Raw genomic sequence first — 8463 nt, forward strand, 5'->3', positions numbered from 1 at the left:
TGCTGTACAACTGATTAGTAATTATATTCCTGAAGGCTGAAGCTAATCAGAGTGTCAGAGGAGCAGCAGGCTCGCTGATTGCCTCCGTGTCACCTTTCAACATTCATCCGTGCTCATGGTGTTGTCACAGTGCCGGTTGCTTATAGTCACCTATAGCTTGTGGTAAACACTTTTAAAGCCAAATCGCTCAGATTTCGACTCTGGAATCATCTAAGTTGCCAAAAAAAGGAAAAAAAACAAGAAAATAGCACTTCTAATACCTTTGTTTTGCAAGGTAACACACTGTATTTCGTGTCTCATGAGACACACACCCACCTATATTACAAACCGCTTACTTAGCAGCAGTTATACATTTGTCTATGGCAGCATCCATTCATTTGGTTTCAATCACCACCTTACGTGTTGTGTTTCTTTCAACATTTGTCCTCTTCTCCAGCACACCTGACGCTGTCCTGTTATCAGGATGAAAACAAGAATCAGATCAGCAGTCATCTCTCATTCATGCATCCATCCATCCATCCATTTTCCATACCCGCTTCTTCCCGAGCTCAGGGTCACAGGGGTCGGCTGAAACCTATCCAAGCTGTCATAGGGCGAAGGCAGGGTTACACCCTGGACAAGTTGTCAGTTCATCGCAGGGCATCTGTCATCTATCCATCCATTTTCTATCGCTTCCTCTTGTCCCAGCCGTCTTGGGCTGAAGTTGATGGTTACACCCTGGACAAGTCAGCAGTTGATCACAGAACCAATACAGAGAGAACCAACAGCCATCCACAGTAAAAACCTGTGGGTGATTTAGAGTTGCCAGTCAGCCTGATGTGAGTGAATGTGGACGGTGAGAATGAGCCCTGTAGTGGTACCTGGAGAACACACGCAGACGCCGGGAGAACAGACAAACGTGTAAAGTCACACAGAAAGGCCTTGGCATCAAACCCACAACCTTCTACTTCTTCTTTAACAACACTGCAAACCACTGCACAAGAACCACGTGGCGACAAAAGCAATTGGCATAATGCAAAATAAATACACTTTCCGCCTGGCCTTAAACACATCGTTGATAGTCATAAATTCCAGGTCTGAACTTTTGGATGCAGCTGCACAAAGAGCACTGTGGGGAAATTTGCTTGGCACTGGACAACAGAGGATAAACACAGGAGAGGTGGAGCTGCAGTTTGGAGCGGAAACGACTTGGACCCGAGACCGTCTTTGGTATATTTTATTGAAGTGTTGGGCAGCGTTGAAAGGATCCAAGACGAGAGATCAGACAGCAGAGAGACAGCGGAAGGAGCACCGTGTGAGCAGCAGCACTGACAGGCGGCAGGGAGGGAGGGAAGCAAAGTCAAGTCGCTATCGTAGCAAAACTGTATTTTTTGCTCACTTGCCTAATAAGTTCCACTGGGAGGCGTTCACTTTTTGACAAGAGATTTTTTTCTTCCAAAGTTTTCGTGGATCTAACAAACGTTTTGGAGCAGCTAACAACCTGGTTACAAGAGCTGACACCAAGATCTGTGGTGTTCAGTCATCGGTCTGAAACTTATGACAATCCCACAACAATATGTCTATTGTGGAGACCCAGCAGTTTGTCTCCACACATATTGCGCCATATATTTTCATTAGACACCGGCACTGTGTCTGCAGCCTCCAACTAGCATCTCATCATCTCTGCTTTCTTGTTGCTCTGCCCTCATTCGGGAACTTATTACAGCACAAAAATTCCTCCCATCCCCTGTGGGTAGCGCTTATTTTTCTTCAGAATGGAATGCATTTTATTTCTTAATGCATAATTAACAGCAACTTTGAAAAGTCATCAACATAAGATCCAAGCAACTTCCTCACTCACTTTTTTTTGTCCTTTAAAGATTGAATCTTAAACTTTGAAATGAATTCACAGGCATAAATGGAATCCGTGTGGGTTCAAGTTTCACCTCAAAATGCACTCAGCAGTCGTCTCTGACCAGCCAGGAGGAGCTGGATGCCCCACAGAGCTGCTGAAGGAGTGTTTACAGGAGCGCATGAATGTCGGCGGCTCCTCTCGGAGATGATGACCAGCTGTGGACAAAGTGCACAGCAGGACTCAGTCCGATTTGCCTGACAGCAGGTAATGATGGTGATCTTGGAATTTAGAAAACAACAAACAACTTCAAAAAAAAAAAAAATCTTCTCACCTAAAACACGACTTTTACGAAACTCCAGATAACCCACAGAAGGAAAGTTTTTTTTTTTTTTTTAATTATGTTTTTTTTTATCTTTTTTAAATCCAGTTTATTTTTCTGCCTTTACATGAGCTGGAATCACTGGCTGGCTCATCACCGCCTTGTCTGTCGGTTCCTCTTTATCAGCAGCATTGCAGGTTGCAGTAAAAAAAAAAAAAAGACAAGTAATCATAAAAAGAAAAAATTCAAAAAACAACAAGCAACCTTCCTTGCTGCCTGGCTCACATCGCCGATGCCCGTGTCGCTCATAAGACACAGTCTGGCCACCGGCGCTGTTTGGAGCGCCTGCCGGTTTATGTGGCCAGCTTGGCACTGCTGCACAAGAAACTGTAATAAAAACCCATCTGTTCGCAGGCTGCTGCTGAGCCACTCCACCAGAGCTGAGGCTTGTCCCCGACAGAGCCTTGGAAAAGACACACGCACACACACACACACACACACACACTGGTGTGCTGGGCCCTCTGACATGATCCACGCTTTCCTTGCACTTTGTATATTTTTTTCTCAGAATCCATTTCAAGCAAAACCCCTCCATGATTGGTGTCAAACTCTCTCTGCCTCCTTCAGGCCAATGTATAATAGCGTTGCCATGACAACAGGCCTTAGCCATGGAATTAAGCGGCGGTGGCGGCACCCAGCACGCGCGCGCACACACACACACACACACACACACACACACACACACACACGCGCGCACTTATGGGTGCGGGTGCAAAAGTGATTCTATTTGCATAATGTGCCCTGAATGGTGCACTCGCTCTTGCTTCGGGAATGCTGATGAACACACGAGTGTCATCAGAGCGAAGCGACGACTCACGCGCCGTCATCTTTCAAGTCCACGTGCAGGTGGAGCTGCCGCTTCGCATTGATTTTCTCCTACATGTGTTTTTCCTCTTGCCCCAGTGGCACATCGTGAGGGAATTGCCTCCACTAATCTGATGCCTGTCTCGAAACAAAGAGAGGGGATTAAATTGTACCTACTTGAGTAAATGCACGATATGGGCAGTGTTGTGAAATGTGGTGAAGAAGTTCACTTTGCAGTGGTTACCAAGGACAGCAGATCCATTGTGGACTCTTTTGTCTTCCTGTGGATCAAATTGCTTTGCTGTCTTGATTCAGATGAAGATTCAGTCAGTGGAGCTGTTGGTCTCAGTTTGTTTGGTTGTCAGCACTTTACAAGGTGAGGACCCATAGCTGGTGTACTATTACACACAATCATACCATAATACATACAGTATAATATGGGCTGTTTTCTTGCCGCTGGTTACAAAAAGAGGTTTAAGTCACTTGTTTCTTTGGTTTTTACTCTCTATCACCTCATGTTTGACTAATGACAAGTTCCTCAGTACTAACATGTCAATATCCAAAAAGAAATGAAAGTTGTTATCATTTTTGTTTTAGAATTATTCTATGATTTTTAAAGAAACAAACAAACGTGGAATGTGTGCAGAAATGTTAAAAAACGGAAAAATGGAAAACCCCAATGTTTGATATTCCGCACCAGCATTTGTTACACACACATGTGCTACACACACACACACACACACACACACACACATACCCATCAACAGCGCGGTAGACTGTTGCATCCATCCCATGTTCCTGTCAAGGCACATTAGGCCCAGGAAAGGAGCGGTAAACAGGAAAATAGTTAATGTGCTGCACCTGCCGCCACCGTCGCTGCTGCAGCTCGAGTTGACGTCGTCGCCTCTCAGCGGCAACCGGGTAAAAAGTGCAACCTGAAATGAATAGCAGAGATTTACTGAAGTGCGAGAGGTGAAGTCGGTGAACCAGGAAATGGTAGCGAGTTTTCTTTTTCTTTTTTTTTTTGCTACCATGTAATTTTTCCTGAATGGTCAGCGGGATGACAGGTGGGGGAGGAGGGGAGGGGGGGGGGGCGGCCGCCGAGCTGCCCGGCTGGGAAGTGATGAACGCTGTGGGGTGTGAAAATACTTTCCCTCCAGCTGAGAACAAGTGTCACGGTGTAATGTTGATGAAGGGCTGAGGGGAGGTAGATGACATTGTACCAGCCGCTGCAGTGAAAGACGGCTTTGACAGGTTCCGCTGCTGTGATTTTGGCAACTGTGAAAAAGAGAGGCCAATTTTTCATACCAGCCGCCAAAAGTGTCAAACGTTTTGTTTTTTTTTCTTTTCCGGCAGCCCTGAAGCCATAGTCCGGTCCGGAACAAAACAAGACAGAAATGATCACCAAGTCATATCGGGACTGAAAACTGGACAAATGGTATGTTTTTGCAATACCTCGGAAAAACAGATATTCCAATGGGTTGATGAGTTGTCGCGCACACGTTCTTACGACAAGCCAAATACCGAAAAGAGAAGGAAAAAGTTTTATTTGTCCCCATTTGGTTTGAGGTTCACAACAGGATCAACATACATATTATTTTTAGACACATTTCCTCGGGCAAATGTGAGTGAATGCAGGGTAGTGGTTGGATGGGCAGTTTGGTGCAGATTGGCTACACATGTAACTTACCACCACAATTGTGATTGTAGTGTGAATAAATAATGGGTTCAATGTAAAGTCCTTTGAATGCCAAGAAAAGCGCTAAATCCAATCCATTATTATTATTATTATCATATTTGTTGTTGTTGTTGTTGTTGTTGTTGTTGTTGTTATGAGAAAGCATGGAAAAGTGACTTTCAATAGGGGACCAACTGTGCAACAAAAAGTTGTGTACTTTGCTGCATTTTTGTTGGACAACAACCTGCGATCAATAAACGTCTGCAACCTAAGCTGACTTAACATCTCATGGGGCATCAGGCAGTCTTTTATTCGGATGGTTGCAGCCTGAGACTGACGCTCTCTCCTGCACTTTGCTTGTACTCTAAGCCTCGCACGTCCTCACCGGCAACATTTTTCAGCATTTGACTCACAGAGTAGCTGCTGCCTTTTTCGAGGGAGAAAACTGCACCATCTACATGCTAAAAGGCTCGAGGAGGATTTACGTGCTTTTGGAATTAAGGCCCCAAGGGGGCTGTGTAAAGGATACGGAGCAGCCTGAAATACAGAATAATGCGCCGCTCGGCGGGCCAACACATTTCCAGGCCCTCATGTCGGGGTATTAAAGTTGTGGTAGCATGAATTGCAAAGCTCAGAGCGCGTTTCATTATTCATGAAGCGCTGAGCATCGTGGGATCGCGACACACTTAGCAGCCAAGATATATACTGTTTCTATTTTATCTGGCAAACACAGCTTTGGAAAAAATAAAAAGGAGGTATAGTGGACATTTACTGCCAGGGAGAGACAGTGTTTCTTGTTTCAGCTCCACAATAATTAGCTAAAGCAAGAGTGAGCGCCGCAGTACCAAATATCGTCAATGATTTGTTGGCACATCGTCATAAAACAACAACAGAAACGATCTTGCTGTTTGTTGTGTTTTTTTTTATATTCGTCTTTTTTATCTACGCCAAAAAAAAAACAAAAGCAGGGCTAGTGTAACAGACTGACCATTATGATGGCAAGCTGACCATTAAATGAAATGTTATATGTTTCATTCCATTGTAGTGGCTCACAAACTTTAAAATTATCGTGGTTATTGCTTTTTAACTGTCTCTTTAAAAAAAAAAAAACAACAATATACAGTGATATTAAAAGTCGGGATAAACAAGAACTGAAGCTGGCAGACAAGAGGTCTGGAGGAAGGGTGGTTAGTTGGTGTCAGGGAAGAGGATGCAGAGAGGGTCAGATGGAGGAGGATGATTGGCTGTAGATGAAGAAAATGAGAGAGCTACGAAGTCACATCAGATCGTATCACCAGATTGTACATTAAGTTTTAAGTCCTAGGGCTGATCAGCTCCAGATCAGCACTCTTGTTGCCTGGTCAGAACTGACCTATAACATTCTCAATAACTACTGGGTTTCAGCATTATGCAAACGTAGAAGGTGTTTTGGACTTAGTTATTCATTTTCATGTTTGTATCCCAGAATGAACAGGGATTATACAGCAAATATTATAGATAAATATATATTTAGCTCTGGGTAAGTGTCATTACAGTCGTTTCGGGAGCCACTTTCACCTCTTTCTCTGTGGATTGCATCAATTTGCTCAGAGAGAGGATCCGGCTCGCTCTGTTCCGCTATCTGAAAGGAGCAGGTAGGAGGAAAAAAGCAGCACCCATGTGTCAAAGGGAGCTCGATAAATATTGGATGGCACCGGGGCTCTTTCAAAGCTGCGGCCTTTGAAATCCACTCCCTGCTTGAATTGCGCTACCGGTTGGCTTCCCTTCATTTAATGCTTTCAACTTTCACTCTCTCATTCACACACACACACACACACACACACACACACACACACACTGGGGCTGTCTGAGGCAGTTAGCACCAGGTTGCTGCAGCGCCATCAGGCAGGTGCTGAGCCCGTCTCTTGGGCTCAAGTCTGCATACAACAGTTTCATCGCACCCTCAGCTCTCCGCCTGTTTGAGGTGACAAAGAAACACCTCCTCTTGATCAAGTCGCATAATGCAAATGACGAGATTGACGAGTTGGAGAGGAAACAGGAACCCAGAGCCAGCCATTCCCCAAGCCCTGGTAGCCGCTGGTGCCTTGGAACTGAAGTCGGAGCAAAGAAATTGAATTAATGACCCTGCAATTGACCAAGGTCACTAAAAATTGAGGGGTTTGGTTTCAAAACTTTGTAAGATTGTTAAATTTCTCCCACTCGTAAATAAATCACATATTCAAGCAAGAGAATGAAACATTAGTAGTTCATCAATCTTTTGAACCATCAGTCTTTCAAAAGTCAATGACCAGACTACACAGACTTTAATGTCTCTCGAGCTCTGGACAATAAGAAATATTTAAAACAACGTCATTCTTATCATACAAGAGTTTTTTTTTTTTTTATGTTGTAAATCTTAGTGAGGAAAAAAAAACCATTCGGCTCACTGGTCAGCTTTTCTTTTGAAGAGCAGCAGAATATGACAAGCGGAGAATTGTCCTTCAGCATAATCTGAATGTGCTGCTGCCTGTCAGACTGGGAATGAGAGAACAGTGGCTCCGAGCCGCTTGTCCTCCCTCTGAGCCAAGAAGACGTTCACCTTGTCACTTTTGGACAGTTCAGCACAGACTCACGTCTCTGTTCTTTGACGACTGTGTGTTTAAATCTGCAGGTTCTGGCCTAATTGCAAATGTGTGTGTGTGTGTGTGTGTGCGAGTGTGTGGCACATGTGTGTGTAACACACTGGTGCGGAGTGAGTGTGTGGGTGGGTTGGTGGGCATGTAGTTTAAGTGTTATTGAGCTGTTTGCAACTCAGTAACACCTAATTATCAACAATCCTGGTGCCAACACTTGGGGGGTGTTTCATTTCTTTTTCGCCATCTTTCAAGAAATGTATTCAGTCGCGTAAGTCCCACTGAAAGCAGCGACCAGCACAGCTCTGCATAATCGTTTGAAACAACTCGACAACTAGACAAAACACAACCTTTCTGGTCAGCCTTTGCAGTCAGCTGGAAATATTGCAGCACTGTATCATTACCTAAACCCGAAGTATCTTTGTGATATTAACAACCGATTCTTTTGAATGGCAGAAAACAACGGAGAAAGGTTTTCCATTTTGTTCTGTACTGCTATTACTTCATCCCAGTGGAGAGACAGAGCAAGTACAAATAACCCGAGCGATATGATCTGTTTGGTTTATGTTCAATCTGATTACCTCATGCAGCCCAGCAGTAAAACCCGCGGTGTCTCACGGAGAGATACCGCGGGTCCTTTCTTCCGGCAGTGGTCAGACTCTATAATCAACACCAATAACCTCCCCAAACCGGACTAAGTGCAATAACCCTCCATCTATTTATAACGTGCAATAATTACTCAGCTGAGCATATTTTTCACTGTTTTTCTCTGTACAGGCTCTTGTTTATTTACTTTTTTTTACTTTATACTGTTTTGCACTATTTTAGGTTATTTAGGTTATTTTTATACGCTCTGTTCACTTTATTCTTGTTTGCCCTATCTTCTGGCTGTTGTAACACCTAAATTTCCCCGTCGTGGGACGAATAAAGGTTTATCTTATCTTATCTTATCTCTTAAAAAGAAACAGGCACAAAATCATTGAAAGATAACGAGGCGGAAGATTCGCAATGCATTGCAGCCCAAGTCCCTCTGCATTTAATGGGAACACAAAGGAAAAATAAGCCAGGTGCAAAAAAAACAAAACAAAAACATACAGCATTTTTCATGCACTTTACAAAGAAATGTATTGGAGCGTCTCAGTCCGAATCAGCAATC

Source organism: Nelusetta ayraudi, unplaced genomic scaffold (genome assembly GCF_046127955.1).
Source record: "Nelusetta ayraudi isolate G7.1 ecotype Tasmania unplaced genomic scaffold, CSIRO-AGI_Nayr_v1 ptg000168l, whole genome shotgun sequence".
Lineage (NCBI taxonomy): Eukaryota > Metazoa > Chordata > Actinopteri > Tetraodontiformes > Monacanthidae > Nelusetta > Nelusetta ayraudi.